Source organism: Mizuhopecten yessoensis, unplaced genomic scaffold, assembly GCF_002113885.1.
Source record: "Mizuhopecten yessoensis strain PY_sf001 unplaced genomic scaffold, ASM211388v2 scaffold11069, whole genome shotgun sequence".
NCBI classification, from domain to species: domain Eukaryota; kingdom Metazoa; phylum Mollusca; class Bivalvia; order Pectinida; family Pectinidae; genus Mizuhopecten; species Mizuhopecten yessoensis.
Genome location: NW_018408864.1, coordinates 1,774,113 through 1,792,172, shown reverse-complemented (window position 1 = coordinate 1,792,172; position 18,060 = coordinate 1,774,113). Strand labels below are relative to the sequence as shown.

The following is an 18,060-nucleotide window of genomic DNA, read 5'->3' as shown; positions in this document are numbered from 1 at the left end:
CAATTGCGTGAAACAAGATCGCGTCAGGTTGAAGCGTGTGGAACTTGACAGCTTTTCTTCAGAACGAACCACTTGGGTGATCTCTAATTGTAGTAGAAATCAACTACATGCAAAAGTATCGACTGGCGTCAGAACATTAGTGGCAATTTAAAAAAATATGTTTCTTTTTTTACGAAACCACTATTTTTTTTACATCGTTGCGGTTAACGATATGCGGTTATGAAAAGTGTGTCTTATGAAATGTGAGCTTCATTCAGAAGAAATACGGCAAGACTGTTGTAATGCTAACACACTAAGTAATCGAATACCCCGAGATCAGCGGATAAGAAGATGTCGATGTAATGGTATGTTCGGGAATTACATATTGTGTACAATAAAACAACGGATTGTTGGGAAATATACAAGCTACGACTGCCGTATTACAGCAAATCTATCCGATGCATACACGTTTTACCGTATGCTCAACAGGGAATGTTAAACATCCCTCGTGCAGTCGCATAACAGATCATAACAGTGCACGTGCGAGAACGCGTAAAGCATGTGTGTTGTGGTCCCAGTCTCATTCACGACGTCAGTTGTCAACACAGTCTTTATGAGTCGGCGTCAAAGTTACGTAATGTTCTGGTAAGAGCGGACTTGGTATGAAGTGGATACGACTATATTTACAATTACTTTTAAAAACCTGTTATTCCTTTTTTTAAACTGATAAATAAAAAAATAAAAAAAATAATCTCACAATCATCTAATGTCGATATTGATCCCTATTACAAGTGGGTGTGGTGTTTTTTTATGTTAAACAAACTATTTTAAGTTCTAGGAAACAGCCAACTGCAAGTATTTTATATGTACCAATGGAATTGATTTATATTTTGTACAAGTATTTTATATGTATTAATGAACATAAATGTAATTGTGATATGTGACACTTAAATAAACAAATTGAACTTGAACTTGAACTTGAACTTTATTAGAACGATAATTATTATATCAACCGAAGAGAAGCGACAGTCGATGTCACACTTTTCGCTTGGTACGTTTGAAGTTTTCTGCCAGGGTTCCATAATGGGTGGAGACAAGGCAAACACACATAACGATAATGTAATCACTCACGAATTAAAGAAGCGAACTGTTATTTATTAGTCTGATAACGTCTTGATATTTACAGGCGATATGGCCTTGATACGATCACAAATATTTGTGAGGGTCAAGGTCGTGTAATCCATTGGGGATGGGAGGCAGAGGCGGAGGATATTGTATGATATAATACGACTTGGGTTACTATTTATTCGTTCGATATTTGTTTTATTATGTGTGGAAACCTCTGCTGCTGTGACACTCTACTGGGCCAGAAAAGCATAATAAACTCCAGCGCTGTCAGAGTTGCTTCGTCCCTCGGGATTCGGCACTAAACGGCACCAAGGAGTATTAGAATCGCTCGCCATATTCATAACATGTCGTAATTACAGAATTAAAATTAATTTATTGTTTAATTCTGTGCAAGATTATAATGCCAAAAGATGATTGAGTGACGGAGACGTCAACATCGCCATGGTCTTTGGGGAAAGCAATTACCAGAATTTTCAAAATCCATCAGTATTACTTGCACAAACAGTTTCAAATAAGCTCTCGACCGATTCCTTTGGTACAAGCCGTCTATCGGTCATTTCTAATGCACATTGTTGATTCTTTGTGCCGTATTTAATTAGCTGGAAGAACACGAAGTATCCGAGTATCACCAACGTCTTTGGTCACAACGAGAAATACACGGCAAGACTGCGAAAAGGCTTCATCAATAGTAGAAATATTGTAACCCGAAATTACTTTTACGGCTGCAGGAATTTTGAATGCACGGCGAATGACAAAGAGGTATGGCGGAAAACTGCCCGTATTTCCCTAAGTCGGCATTTATGAAAACGGGGGAAAAAAATTAAGGAGTAAAACATTTCGAGTAGCAAAAATGCATACAAAAGATTCAAAACCTATTGAATATGAATTTTTAAACTGCTGAGAAATTAGGTTTTGCTAATATGATACTGAAAATATAGCCATATACACTATATCTATGAAAGTGATGGGGTTTCCCGGAGTTAAAATAATACTTTCAACACTTTCCCATCCGAGGACCAACTTTTGAATAAACTTTTTGTGACCGTGATGTAATATGCAAAAACAAATCGTATTACGGAAAAGTGGTCCTCATTTCGGAAAGTGCTCATAATAATGAAAAACAGGGGTGATCAAGTTTCTCTAAACTGCGACCGGTGTTTTTCGGGTTAAATAAGTTTAAAATTGCCAATATCTATATGTTCTATGTAGGCGAATGTGTAACGCAGTTTACTTGCGACTAGAAAACGGTGCAGGTTCGAATCCTCCTTCAGTTATTTTTTTTTTAAAATATTTAGGCATGTGATCATTTTCCTTAATAAGGCAATGGTGGTTTTAACTAAATGGATGGAAGATTTTGTTTACATTTTAATAACATACCTATTGATTTATCAGTTTTGTTAGTTATAATTTCTTAACTATTTTCTATCGAAGCATGTCAACACATTCCTGTACACGTGTACAGTACAGCTACGCTTTGTAGGTAAGACACTATTTTTGATGAAATATATGAATTGTTTTACCCTCCAACTGGCAATAGTAATTATATAAAGTACTTAAACACCAACAAATAATGCCGAAATACCAAATATGTGGTCTGTTTACAATAATCTATTCTTGGACACGGGATTCCGATATTGCTACCTGTATAAAAACACCCGAGGATGCGCGCACTAGCGTAAGATAGCTTTGGGGAAATAGGCATAGCAACCCGCCATATCTCTTTATCCCCTAATTATGATGAAATGTGCTAATACAATATATAGCTATCTATATCACTATATGCTTAGACAAAGCATGCGTGCCAGTACAGTGTAGAGTCAGTGGGTATATGTTCAGTTCTTCATTACCTTGAACCTTACGGCTCATCACATACAAATGTAAGATTCTACACTTCTTCCCGTATATGCAATGCCCTAACAATAATTTTGTCCCAGTCTGCCGCTGGGAGTTGAACCCGCACCAACCAACACACAGGGTTCCACACTCTTATACACCAAGCAGCCGGGTTATGGATGTGACGTCATGATAAAGACCTGTATCGCAATAATTTCTAATCTACCCGCAGGTGTAGCTAGATAGAGGTATCTAATACTGGTTCTTTATCAAGACTGTATTCACCGCTACAGCAGTGATCGTGACATACACATATTTACATGCGTATGTATATATACATTTATCTATAACTATCAGCGCGAACAAATTAAGGATCGAATTTCAGGGATACACAGTCCTTTATGAAGACAAGAAAAATACAACATTCACACATGCCAAGCTCCAGTTAAACTAATTTTCCAAATTGATATGTTTTACTAAGCCAAAACCGAACTGGTCGCTCGTCTTTTAGTGAAAAATTGCACGAGTGAATATTGACTCAAGAGAACAATGTCTCTAGTGAATATTGAGTCTACTGAATATTTGCATATTAAATTTAATGAATATTGGCTCTAGTGAATATAGTCTTTAATGAATTGTGTCTCCTTTTTCTTCAATATCACGATACGTTTATTTATTTTCTAAGCTAGTTCGGCGTTCTACTCCTGTTGATTGATTAATCCAGCTCCTTGCATCTCTCTTGCTTTTTTTAATTATTTTCTCATTAGAAACTTAAAAATCGTTACTATAGTTGACAATTTCCTCACGTTACACCAGTCAATGGCGTGAGACGCAAAGCTTTTAGAAGACTGAATATTTCTGCCCGCGCTGCGCTACCGAAGGTCACAGCAGCACGCCAGGCCAATGAAACGCTGTGTGCTTAATAGCTTACTATTGAAAAACCATAGTTCGACAAACTGGTTTAAAAGAAAATTTATTGTAAAACTTTTTATAACTTACGTCAATCTGAGGTATGACATTCTCTACAACTGGTTAATCGTTTCGGCAGCTCTAGATGCCTCGCACCAGGGCCGCAAGTGATTATGTGTCTCATAAAAGTCATAAAATATTAGAGTTCTATTTCATAATTTTCCAAAAACTTGGAAAAGTCGCATCAAAAGACCATAAAGTGACAAAGCGGTCGCCATGAGCGTGCTACTAAACTGAGATCTACTGTTCCTCCGAAAACATCAGCAGCCACTGCACAGCATAACAACTACTCCAGTCATCGTTGGACTTGATTTATAATGTTCATAAAAGTAGGGGTGCGCTTATTGCCGGTACTTAGCGGAAACAGACCTGTCGTGGACGAGTGTAACGGTGTTGTCTAATGTGTTTTAATTTGCACGGCACTAAACCATTGACAGTTTTTTTTTTATTTTATGGCCGAAATGGAAATGAACAGTTTAGAATACACGCCCCTACGATATACCAGCATCAGAGATACACTGAATTATTCAAGAAAACTTTCCAGGGAAAAGGATATATATTGGAAACAGAATGAATTATCTGTATGAGTTGAATAATAAAGGTGTTTTTTTCTGCAAGAAATTTTGTTTTCGCCGAGTTCGACGGCTGATTCAATGTGCTAATTCAAAAGCAAGAAAGTGGAAAAATGTTTTGTAAGTTATCGCCATGAACAATTAGTTGTTTTCTTTTACAACCAATCTTGATTTAGCAACTTTCTAAAGTTAACGCTTTTGACAAGAATGACTGTTTAAACCTAGAGTTAGCTATCTGGCATTGCTTTCTATCGCCTACTGACAAAACAAATGAAAAATAGAAGGCTACAAAAGCATCAAAGCCATAAAAGTGTGAAAACTTTATCACCTTTTGAACATTTCAAACAGCGATTTCACGTAGTAGCTGATTAATCTCATATCAATAAAGGTGAATATTGAAAACGATTACGTCAATAAAATGCAAAGGTAATGTATTGAAAAAAACTTACCTTAGCAGAAAAACACGTTCTTTGATACAGATATATCCAACGAATTAGTCACGTGGTATTTAGTAAGTAGGATGTATCGCTATGCTTTCAGTTACACACTATGTTTAAACTTCTTAGTAAATAACACAAGGAACCAACTTCCAGAACAGCAGAACATTCATCTTCAGGGAGTAATGATGACGTCCGTTTATGTGAAACTAAGTGATGAGCGTGCTATATCCCGTGGAATGGACGTGCGGTTATTGTATATTAATAAACATCACTGAAAAACATGACTTCCACTTACCGTGATAATTAGTACAATGTGTTCCGTACTTAGGGTATATAGTCTGTTGATCGAAGCTGATAAGCCACGCCCCTTGACCTCACCGGTGTCAATATCGCACACGTGATACGATCGTTTACATATCAATCAAACATGTCACCATAACCACGAGTCGACACGTGCTTGCCTAGCGACGGCGCGTGGTAGTATGTAACGAGAAGTGGTACAGATGCTGAGACGGACACAGTTCTATCCCTTACGCTGTGTGCTGAACGCTGCTATTTGACACGACATCGCATCTTGCCAATTAACGTGTTGTATCAATAAGCTCGCGATCACCATCTATATATACTACACTGGCTCCCGATCACTCCACGATGCCAGGAAAATGTGATAGAAAGAAGTTTCTTCACTCCTGGCCGTTTTATCAAATTGATCTTACTCTCGAAAATAATAATTTATTTAAAAATTGCTGAGTATCATTTTCTTTTTTGTTGACTGTATTCTAAACTCGGAATTGTTTGGTTGAACTCCTATTTAAGTTATGTGCAGGTCAAGGAAATATTTATAAAGAGCGATACAATCCTTGGTACATAATAAAGATACGATAACATTTTGTAAAATAAACAACGGGGGTAAAAAAAACTTTAGTGACGATTTTAACGAATGAAATAACCCTTGATAAAATAAAATGAATACGATTGGTCTAAAAACCCTTTGTGACACATGAAACGGGTGTTATAACTCTAAACGACAAATTTAACAGGAGTAATAACATATTGTGACATACATAACGGGTGTGATGATCATTTGTGACATATATGACGGATGTAATAACTCTTTGTGACATATATAACCGGTGTATAACCCTTTGTGACATATATATAACGGATGTTATAACCCTTTGTGACATATATAACGGGTGTATAACCCTTTGTGACATATACAACGGGTATTATAACGCTTTATGACATATATAACGGGTGTTATAACCCTTTGTGACATATATAACGGGTGTTATAACCCTTTGTGACATATATAACGGGTGTTATAACCCTTTGTGACATATATAACGGGTGTTATAACCCTTTGTGACATATATAACGGGTGTTATAACCCTTTGTGACATATATAACGGGTGTTATAACCCTTTGTGACATATATAACGGGTGTTATAACCCTTTGTGACATATATAACGGGTGTTATAACCCTTTGTGACATATATAACGGGTGTTATAACCCTTTGTGACATATATAACGGGTGTTATAAGCCTTTGTGACATATATAACCGGTGTAATGACCCTTTGTAACATATATAACCGGTGTATAACCCTTTGTGACATATATAACCGGTGTAATAACCCTTTGTGACATATATAACCGGTGTAATGACCCTTTGTGACATATATAACGGGTGTAATGACCCTTTGTGACATATATAACGGGTTTGATGACCCTTTGTGACATATATAACCGGTGTAATAACCCTTTGTGACATATATAACGGGTGTTATAACCCTTTGTGACATATATAACCGGTGTAATGACCCTTTGTGACATATATAACCGGTGTAATGACCCTTTGTGACATATATAACCGGTGTAATGACCCTTTGTGACATATATAACCGGTGTAATGACCCTTTGTGACATATATAACCGGTGTAATGACCCTTTGTGACATATATAACCGGTGTAATGACCCTTTGTGACATATATAACCGGTGTAATGACCCTTTGTGACATATATAACCGGTGTAATGACCCTTTGTGACATATATAACCGGTGTAATGACCCTTTGTGACATATATAACCGGTGTAATGACCCTTTGTGACATATATAACCGGTGTAATGACCCTTTGTGACATATATAACCGGTGTAATGACCCTTTGTGACATATATAACCGGTGTAATGACCCTTTGTGACATATATAACCGGTGTAATGACCCTTTGTGACATATATAACCGGTGTAATGACCCTTTGTGACATATATAACCGGTGTAATGACCCTTTGTGACATATATAACCGGTGTAATGACCCTTTGTGACATATATAACCGGTGTAATGACCCTTTGTGACATATATAACCGGTGTAATGACCCTTTGTGACATATATAACCGGTGTAATGACCCTTTGTGACATATATAACCGGTGTAATGACCCTTTGTGACATATATAACCGGTGTAATGACCCTTTGTGACATATATAACGGGTGTAATGACCCTTTGTGACATATATAAAGGGTTTGATGACCCTTTGTGACATATATAACCGGTGTAATAACCCTTTGTGACATATATAACGGGTGTTATAACCCTTTGTGACATATATAACGGGTGTATAACCCTTTGTGACATATATAACCGATGTAATAACCCTTTGTGACATATATAACGGGTGTCATAACCCTTTGTGACATATATAACGGGTGTATAACCCTTTGTGACATATATAACGGGTGTTATAACCCTTTGTTACATATATAAAGGGTTTGATGACCCTTTGTGACATCTATAACGGGTGTTATAACCCTTTGTGACATATATAACGGGTGTATAACCCTTTGTGACATATATAACGGATATAATAACCCTCTGTGACATATATAACGGGTGTTATGACCCTTTGTGACATATATAACGGATGTAATAACCATTTGTGACATATATAACGGGTGTTATAACCCTTTGTGACATATATAACCGGTGTAATAACCCTTTGTGACATATATAACGGGTGTATAACCCTTATATATAACCGGTGTAATGACCCTTTGTGACATATATAACGGATGTAATAACCCTTTGTGACATATATAACGGAAGAAATAACCCTTTGTGACATATATAACGTGTTTAATGACCCTTTATGACATATACAACGGGTATTATAACGCTTTATGACATATATAACGGGTGTTATAACCCTTTGTGACATATATAACGGGTGTTATAACCCTTTGTGCCATATATAACGGGTGTATAATCCTTTGTGACATATATAACGGGTGTTATAACCCTTTGTGACATATATAATGGATGTAATAACACTTTGTGACATATATAACGGATGTTATAACCTTTTGTGACATAAATAACCGGTGAAATAACCCTTTGTTACATATATAACGGATGTAATAACCCTTTGTTACATATATAACGGATGTAATAATCCTCTGTGACATATATAACGTATGTAATAACCATTTGTGACATATATAACGGGTGTTATAATCCTTTGTGACATATATAACGGGTTTGATGACTCTTTGTGACATATATAACGGATGTAATAACCATTTGTGACATATATAACGGGTGTTATAACCCTTTGTGACATATATAACGGGTGTTATAACCCTTTGTGACATATATAACGGATGAAATAACCATTTGTGACATATATATAACGGATGTTATAAGCCTTTGTGACAAATATAACCGGTGTAATGACCCTTTGTAACATATATAACGGATGTAATAATCCTTTGTGACATATATAACGGGTGTTATAAGCCTTTGTGACATATATAACCGGTGTAATGACCCTTTGTGACATATATAACGGGAGTAATAACCTTAAATGGTAAATATAATAGGAGAAATAACATTTTGTGACATATATAACGGTTGTTGTTACCATTTTTTACACATTGGAAAACTATATCTAAGTGCAATAAATGTAAATGTTGCAAGCCGCCAACTTAACAATTACCGACATAAGCTAGAACATTCCAACTAAAAAGGCAGTGTTACTGTCAGACCTAACGAGGAAACTTGGATGACACCGGAGTTACCTAGATATAATAGATTAAGATGTAGATTACATCAAAAAAGCTACATGTATAATAAGTCAACACTCACATGACAGGGAACAATAAAACGGTTGGAAATTGAGTAAATAATGCGAAACAGCATAAAGTACTTCTTTTTATGCAAACGTAGATGGGATGTTCAATTGAAATTGGAATAATAAATTAGAAGTCATATTGGAAACTGAAGTACTGAGACATTTTTCAAAACCATCTGATAAATATACAGTTCTTCCTTTTATAGAGCCGTAAAGTTGTTGATGATGATAGTGAAACGACTATTGTACTTAACATTTCGATGCTGCATATGTGATTTAAATGACAAAAACATGCAAGTTCCTAATAAAGAATCCCGCACTAATGAGTCCCTGAAGTGTATGCTGAAGTATATACTGAAGTGTGTACGGACGTGTATACTGAAGTGTATACTGAAGAATACTGAAGTGTGTATACTGAAGTGTGTATACTAAAGTGTATACTGTAGTGTGTATACTGAAGTGTATACTGTAGTGTGTATACTGTAGTGTGTATACTGATGTGTATACTGAAGTGTGTATACTGAAGTGTATACTGTAGTGTATATACTGAAGTGTATACTGAAGTGTGTATACGGAAGTGTATACTGAAGTGTGTATACTGAAGTGTATACTGAAGTGTGTATACTGAAGAATATACTGATGTGTGTATAATGAAGTGTATACTGAAGTGTGTATACTGAAGTGTATACTGTAGTGTGTATACTGAAGTGTATACTGTAGTGTGTATACTGAATAGTATACCGAACTGTATACTGAAGTGTGTATACTGAAGTGTATACTGTAGTGTGTACTGAAGTGGGTATACTGTAGTGTGTATACTGAAGTGTATACTGTAGTGTGTATACTGAATAGTATACCGAACTGTATACTGAAGTGTGTATACTGAAGTGTGTACTGAAGTGTGTATACTGAAGTGTATACTATACTGTGTATACTGAAGTGTATCCTGTGAAGTGTATACTGAAGTGTGAATACTGAAGTGTATACTAAATTGTATACTGAAGTGTGTATATTGAAGTGTATACTGAAGTGTGTAAACTGAATTGTATACTGTAGTGTGTATACCGAAGTGTATACTGAAGTGTATACTGAAGTGTATACTGAAGTGTGTATACTGATGTGTATACTGAAGTATATACTGAAGTGTGTATAGTGAAGTGTGTACTGAAGTGTGTATACTGAAGTGTATACTGAAGTGTATACTGAAGTGTATACTGAAGTGTGTGTACTGAAGTGTGTATATTGAAGTGTATACTGAAGTGTGTATACTGAAGTGTATACTTAATTGTATACTGAAGTGTGTATATTGAAGTGTATACTGAAGTGTGTAAACTGAATTGTATACTGTAGTGTGTATACTGAAGTGTATACTGAAGTGTATACTGAAGTGTATACTGAAGTGTATACTGAAGTGTGTATACTGATGTGTATACTGAAGTATATACTGAAGTGTGTATACTGAAGTGTGTACTGAAGTGTGTATACTGAAGTGTATACTGAAGTGTATACTGAAGTGTGTGTACTGAAGTGTGTATATTGAAGTGTATACTGAAGTGTGTATACTGAAGTGTGTATACTGAAGTGTTACTGAAATGTGTATACTGAAGTGTATACTGAAGTGTATACTGAAGTGTGTATACTGAAGTTTGTACTGAAGTGTATACTGAAGTGTGTGTACTGAAGTGTGTATACTGAAGTGTATACTGAAGTGTGTATACTGAAGTGTGTATACTGAAGTGTGTGTACTGAAGTGTGTATATTGAAGTGTATACTGAAGTGTGTATACTGAAGTGTGTATACTGAAGTGTTACTGAAATGTGTATACTGAAGTGTGTATACTGATGTGTATACTGAAGTGTATACTGAAGTGTGTATACTGAAGTGTGTATACTGAAGTGTGTGTACTGAAGTGTGTATACTGAAGTGTATACTGAAGTGTGTATACTGAAGTGTGTATACTGAAGTGTGTGTACTGAAGTGTGTATACTGAAGTGTATACTGAAGTGTGTATACTGAAGTGTGTATACTGAAGTGTGTGTACTGAAGTGTGTATATTGAAGTGTATACTGAAGTGTGTATACTGAAGTGTGTATACTGAAGTGTTACTGAAATGTGTATACTGAAGTGTATACTGAAGTGTATACTGAAGTGTGTATACTGAAGTTTGTACTGAAATGTATACTGAAGTGTTTGTACTGAAGTGTGTATACTGAAGTGTATACTGAAGTGTGTATACTGAAGTTTGTACTGAAATGTATACTGAAGTGTTTGTACTGAAGTGTGTATACTGAAGTGTGTTTACTGAAGTGTGTATACTGAAGTGTGTATACTGAAGTGTTACTGAAATGTGTATACTGAAGTGTGTATACTGAAGTGTGTATACTGAAGTGTTTATATTGAAGTGTTACTGAAGTGTCTATACTGAAGTGTCTATACTGAAGTGTATACTGAAGTGTGTAAACTGAAGTGTGTATACTGAAGTATGTATACTGAAGAGTGTACTGAAGTGTGTATACTATAGTGTGTAACCTGAAGTGTGTATACTGAAGTGTATACTGAAGTGTGTACTGAAGTGTGTATACTATAGTGTGTAAACTGAAGTGTGTATACTGAAGTGTATACTGAAGTGTATACTGAAGTGTGTATACTGAAGTGTATACTGAAGTGTGTATACTGAAGTGTGTACTGAAGTGTGTACACAAGTTTGTATACCGAAGTGTATATTGAAGTGTATACTGAAGTGTATACTGAAGAGTATATCTGGATTATGAAGAACTTGTATTTGTTAATGAAAGTTTAAAACTAGGAAAAACCCGGGTACAGACGGTATGAGTCCCCATATTCTGAGAAATATTTCAACAAACAGTCCGTCAACCCCTGTTGTTTGATAAGAGTGTAGCTCTAGGGCGCCGAATGCGCCCTAGAGAAGCTATTTAATGGTAACACATGCGTGCGTAAACAGAGTTGCCTCCCCTTTCTACAAGTTGCCTTTATTTTTTTTCGCCCGGAAGTAGACGTCCAGTGAGGGGAAACAGGAAGTGTATCCTTGAAGCAAAGACAATTGTGTTTCAACTCATACATGAATATCTTCATATAGTGAAAGCAATACCCATGTTTTATTACTTGTTTATTTAGATAAAAAAAAAATAGATACATTCTGAGTGAAAAAAGTCTATCACATAAAATGTGATACTACATGTAACAGGCATTAAACTTCGTTCAGAGATTATCATACTATGAAGTCACATGCACGTCACAATCCATCGACCTTCATCGGCTATTTTCTGAAGGATGAAAAAAAACCGGAAAATTCTGGAACTGATGTCCGTTGCATTTATCTCATTGTCGATGCTTCAAGACTTTTCTTTTTATTTATTTCAGTTTTTTTCAACAGGCACAAAATGTAAAAATGCGGATATTTTCTGAAGATCTTTTTTGTCATCAACCCTGTTCTGTTGATATTTCTACCGGGAGATATCTTCAAAAAAGAGATCATTAAAAATTTCATCAGCTTTTGATTTCCATTTGTTGAGAATATGAACGAAATAATTGACATTTTTGAAAGTCTGCTTATTGTCTTTATATTATTTATGCATCAACACTCATAAAAGAAGCAATGGAAAATGCATTTATGACGAAATTTACAATAGTTTTCCAGACAACCAACGCAAGTGCAACGCCCTTTTTCAGAAACGTATTACTTTTTCACAACGCGTGCCGATTTATAACTAGATACAGACAGAAACTGTAATTTTATTTGGCATCATTACCTGTTTTTGAGCTAATATTTACAACTTTAAGGATCTTAGCAGTTTAGCTGGCTGGGCATTCAACGACGAAAATATGGCGGGGAAAACTCTAATGTAAAATGACTTAACAGGAGAAAAATACTTTTGAGAGGGTAGAAAGAAAATCATAATTTCGCTTCTAGTTATGCGAACTTTTTGAAACGGAATTGCTACTTTTTTTACAGTCGAACGTGTAACACACTGACAGCTTCAAATGATAATACATAAAAGCAAAGCCAATCACTCACTACCATATTGCTGAACGATAAGAATTTATTGTAATATCAATTTGGGCCCGAACAGGTTCGCCTAATAATACCGTGACAAGGTCGGCCCTTGTAGTTGACACATAAAAAGTCGTAAAATTGACGGTAAAATCTGACGTTGCATGCTTTATGACGTCATAATTAAGCTGATCCCAATGGGGCCGAACTTACCCGAATGCATGTCCGAACTTACTCCATGGCGGGGCTCGTTCGGCCATCCGATATTCCGACAGGATAGTTAAATAATGCTCAAAAACGGACTTGCTATCATACTTCCTAGAAGGACTTTAATAAAGTAAAAAAAGGGGGATCGAACTTACCCCGGTCTCCCTATTGTTATGTCGGTCTTGATCTCATTAGAGCTTGTGTTTTATTGTTATTCCTCGACTAGCCAACTTTAGATAAAGTTAATCTTATCTCATTCTGAAAGTTGTATTCCGAATCAGTAAATATTAGAGATCAATAAAAGCTACGCTCTTTTAAGGCTTCCATATTATGTCGCTATCTCTGTGCGTTTATCATAATCTCGGGAAACAAGCTCATGGTATGCGATTATCTTGAAAAAGATAGCTTACCATCAAATTACATATACAGATCAATCCCTTTACTATCGTCATTCGGTAAGGTTTAAGAAAGACTATTTCCAAACATAAACACAACTGATTTTGAAAACCCACTGACGTCCTAAACGCAATCCATTTTTTGACACACGCTTATGTAACTCTTTTATATTTCAAAAGTATTAGACAGAGTATGTTATTAAGGTCTTCTACAAAACTCAGATCATCGTTCATTAATTACTGATTCGTTTCTGAAATGATAGAAAATAACATTAAAGACAGACATCATTGCTGAAGCCAAACCCTACATATGATAAAGCAGGACTACCACAAGGTTCTGTGTTTCAATTAATGGGAAATGCTCTAACTTTTTTGAAAACATGTCGGATTATTGCAAAGGGAAATTCTGTCACTTTTACTGTTTTCACTTTTGATCAATGATTTTGAAATGTCCTTTATTGAAAACGGTGCAACATATTACGACTCCGGTGAGTTAAGTTTGTTTCTGTTAATGTACGCAGATGATTTGGGTATTTTTTCGGAATCTGTACAGGGCCTGCAGACTCTCCTTGATAGCCTTTTTGAATACTCTACAAAATGGAGTTTAACTGTATATACGGAAAAAAAAAAAAAAAATGTAGTTTTTAGAAAAGGTGGAAGATTACATAACGATGAAAAATGGTATTACAAAGGAAGTAAAGTCGAATGTGTGGATCAATTTCCTTACCTAGGTGTTATGCTAAATTACAATAATAAATTCATTTCTACCCAAAAATAATAAGCTATCCAAGGACGAAAAGCTATGTTTGCATTATTTTCAAAGTGTTCATCATTAAACTTAAATGTAAAAACTATGCTACACCTTTTCGATACATATGTAAGCAGTATCCTTTTTTATGCAAATGAAATTTGATGTATGCACAAAGCTCCAGAGATTGAACATGTACATTTACATTTTTGTAAGAAATTACTAAATGTGAAGAAATCGGCCAATAACAACATGGTATATCTTGAATTGGGACGATTACCTCTAGTTTGTATGAGAAAAATTAGAATGATGAAATATTGGTTTAAGATCTTAAAATCTGAAAGTTGTATCAAATCCACTTCCTATAGATTTTTATTACAATGTTGTAGTACAAATGATTTCAACTGGGCTAAAGCAGCAAGAGACGAATTAAATAATCTAGGTCTTAGTGATGTTTGGTTAAGTCCATGTATTTCTCAGCAAAATGTGTTACCACCATTGATAACACAAAGAATTTTTGATCAGGGCATACAATCACAAGGGGCCTCAATGGAAAACTCTGAAAAAGGTTTATTGTATAAAAATATCATTGATTTTGGAGAATCATTACAATTTTACCTCACAAAATATATACCAATGAAATATCGCATTTGTTTAACTCGGATCCGTGCATCTACACATTCTCTGGCTGTAGAAGTTGGAAGGTAAAATAATATACCTAGAGATCTTAGATATTGTAAACAGTGTTATTCCCCCTCTGAAGTAGAGGACGAATTTCATGTTTTATTTGTCTGTTCTAAATTCCAAAATTTCAAATCACATTTTATCAAAAGCTATTATTGGAAAAAAACATCTGTGTTTAAAGTCATTCAGTTATTGAGTGTCCATAATATTAAAGTATTGTGTATACTAGGAAAATTCATCTATGAGGCAATCAAATTAAGGGTATTATAATGGAATATGATTGTCTTCATTCTCTGTACATTGTCCATGATTTGTGTATAATATGTATTGTATACTGATGGGCCAATGGCCTTAAGTCCGAATAAAACTTGAAATATTGATTTTGAAAACTCACTGACGTCTTCTACAAAACTCAGTCATAGTGTATTAATTACTGATTCGTTTCTGAAATGATAGAAAATAACATTAAAGACAGACATCATTACATATATGGTAAAGCAGGACTACCACACGGTCATGTGTTAGGACCAATATTGTTTATTATATACATTAAATGACATTACAGCCAAGCTAATTAGTGTATTTCGTTTATTCAGATGACACATCCATGCTATACATCTCTTTTTCTCATAGAGATATTGAATACGTAATAAGGAATTATAAAATATGTGGCTATGATCGATAAAATGAACCATTCCATTTAACGCAGATAAAGCTTAGGTGCTTTATACATGTATTTCTAGCAAGGAAACTGAATGTTATTGGCCTTACTTTAATGGGGCACCTTAGGTATTTCACCATCGGTTAATATAAAATCAGTCAGTATTCGGGAGGTGCTGAAGTACTCCCGTAAGAAGAAATACACACAAGATATCAATATTTTATCATCGGTTTAAGCATAGAACATCATAGGCTAGGATGTTGACATTTAATTTTACCTGTTCACTCTTAGTTGTTTTTATCCTGTTATATCTAGAAAACATGTTTCTCTAGGAAAAACTTCATTTCTTTTTCCTATCAGGGAATAATTATCATGAAGAGTGATGTTTCTTCGGAATATGAGGCCTACAACATTGCTACATTGGTAAGTGACATCATATCTACAAGGTGGATCGTATGAAATCAACGTCAAGAATGTTACTTACAACCAACATGGTTAACAAGCCGCTGGCAGGTTGATCTGAGTCCGGCGTGGGGAGATCAATAGTGCATGTGGTTGGGGTAGAATTACAGGTACTACAAGACTACCATACGTAACCTACGTGATCACGTACGTGGCGACGTAACCTGACGGTGACATCTTCCTAACGACTTACTTTGGACGACGTTAGCAACCGTTCGGCTCACCTTCATGTTTTCTCTTATAACCACAATAACTAACACCACACCCGACTCGTTGAATAAACCTGCTAGGTACCGGTGTTAGTAATCAGTTTTGGTAACCCAAACATTAGTAAAACCATATTTATTTATCAATCTTTGAATGAAGACGTCAAGAACAGTGACGCCCTGATTCATGACAAGAGTTCAAGGTTAAAACAAAAACGGATTTCTAAGGAAAAGGTTTATAGATTTTCACACCTCGGTGGCCTCTCGAATTTATCCACGTGCTCGCGGTTCGCGGTGAGAAAATTGTTCTCACGACAAACCCTGAAACATTGTGTAATAGCATGTTTATCATCCATATACTACTACCCTGTATATTTTGCAATAATGAAAAAAGTAAACTAAATATCATAGCTTCCAACTGACGTCCATTAATCAAGTACGCAAGTTAAGGTGAAGGCAGGTTGATCGGTAACCTTCCACATTTGTATCCAAAACAATATTCTATTTCAACAAAGCAGCATTAAACAGGTTTTTTTTTTCAAAAATGATTTTTATACATTATCATAATATGTTTTCAGGGTTTGTCGTGAGAACAATTTGTCACCGCGATTGGACAAAATTGAGAGGCCGCCGCGACCACAAACCCCTAAAACCATTATGGGATAAACTGTTTATATCATCTATATACTGCTACCTCCCATATACCGACATTCATAAAAAGTTAATTAAATATCGTATCTTCTACTGACTCCTAGGCGCAATGATCACTGAGTTTCTCGGTCTGTGACAAACGTATACTAAAAGGAGATTTCCGAGGAGGAATAACATGAAACTTAAAACTACTTTATATGTAGGGAGATATTTTTAAAACAATATTCTCCCTTTTTCCTTTTTTTTTTTTTTTTTGAGGAAACGCATTCACTAATAGGAAAATCCATTCCACTAGTGGATGTGACGTCAAGTAGCAATGCTTTGCGATGTCACCTTCCACTGTAACGTCGTATTCCACGGCAATGGTTTCCCCGCTCGGGAACAGGAATAATGTATTCACCAGAGAAACATATGGTATCCTAGATATCATATCTTATTGTTGTGAGAGAAAAAAATCCCTAAAGTTGTTAAGGTTGTTTTTTATAGAATTTATTTATTTCACAACAATTATGAAGCTTTTACAAGTTATACCAATTATTCCTGTTGGCCCGGATGATATCGCGCGGGGGTCTTACCCTGGGAGGAAACCAGAGTACGGGGAGACAATTGTGGCGGAGACAGCCTGTCTGGTGTTTCACAGTTTTAACTACATGGTTTTTACAGAAATACATACAAAATATATAACTCCCACCATTAGATAATGTCCATAATATGTGTATAGTATATCAAGTGTGACAGTAATGTTTAAAGTAATGATGTCATAGGTTGTATGGTATAGTGGTGTATGGTGCTGTCATGTATGTAACATTGTCCATGTGTTCAGATGTCAACAGTCCCATGTGCTTCTGTGTATGTTTACCTGTCCTGTGACCTGTGACCTATATGTAAAGTACCTGTTGGTCATGTGACTGCCACCTCAACTGTATCCCTCACCTGCATGCTTTCTACCTCTGTGTGCAAGAAACTGGCAGCCATGCTGG

At 35.6% G+C, this 18,060-nt stretch overlaps 1 protein-coding gene across 3 annotated transcripts in view; it reads right to left on the bottom strand.

Moving 5' to 3' along the window:
• The window catches only part of LOC110465278, a 205,840-nt gene extending 200,524 nt beyond the window's left edge, over nucleotides 1-5,316 (bottom strand). For all 3 annotated transcript variants that reach the window (XM_021520986.1, XM_021520989.1, XM_021520987.1), the window contains exon 1: nucleotides 4,931-5,316. The gene's annotated coding sequence lies outside the window, so the exon portion shown is untranslated. The remainder of the gene's footprint in view (nucleotides 1-4,930) is intronic.
• Between the last annotated feature and the right edge of the window lie 12,744 nt (nucleotides 5,317-18,060).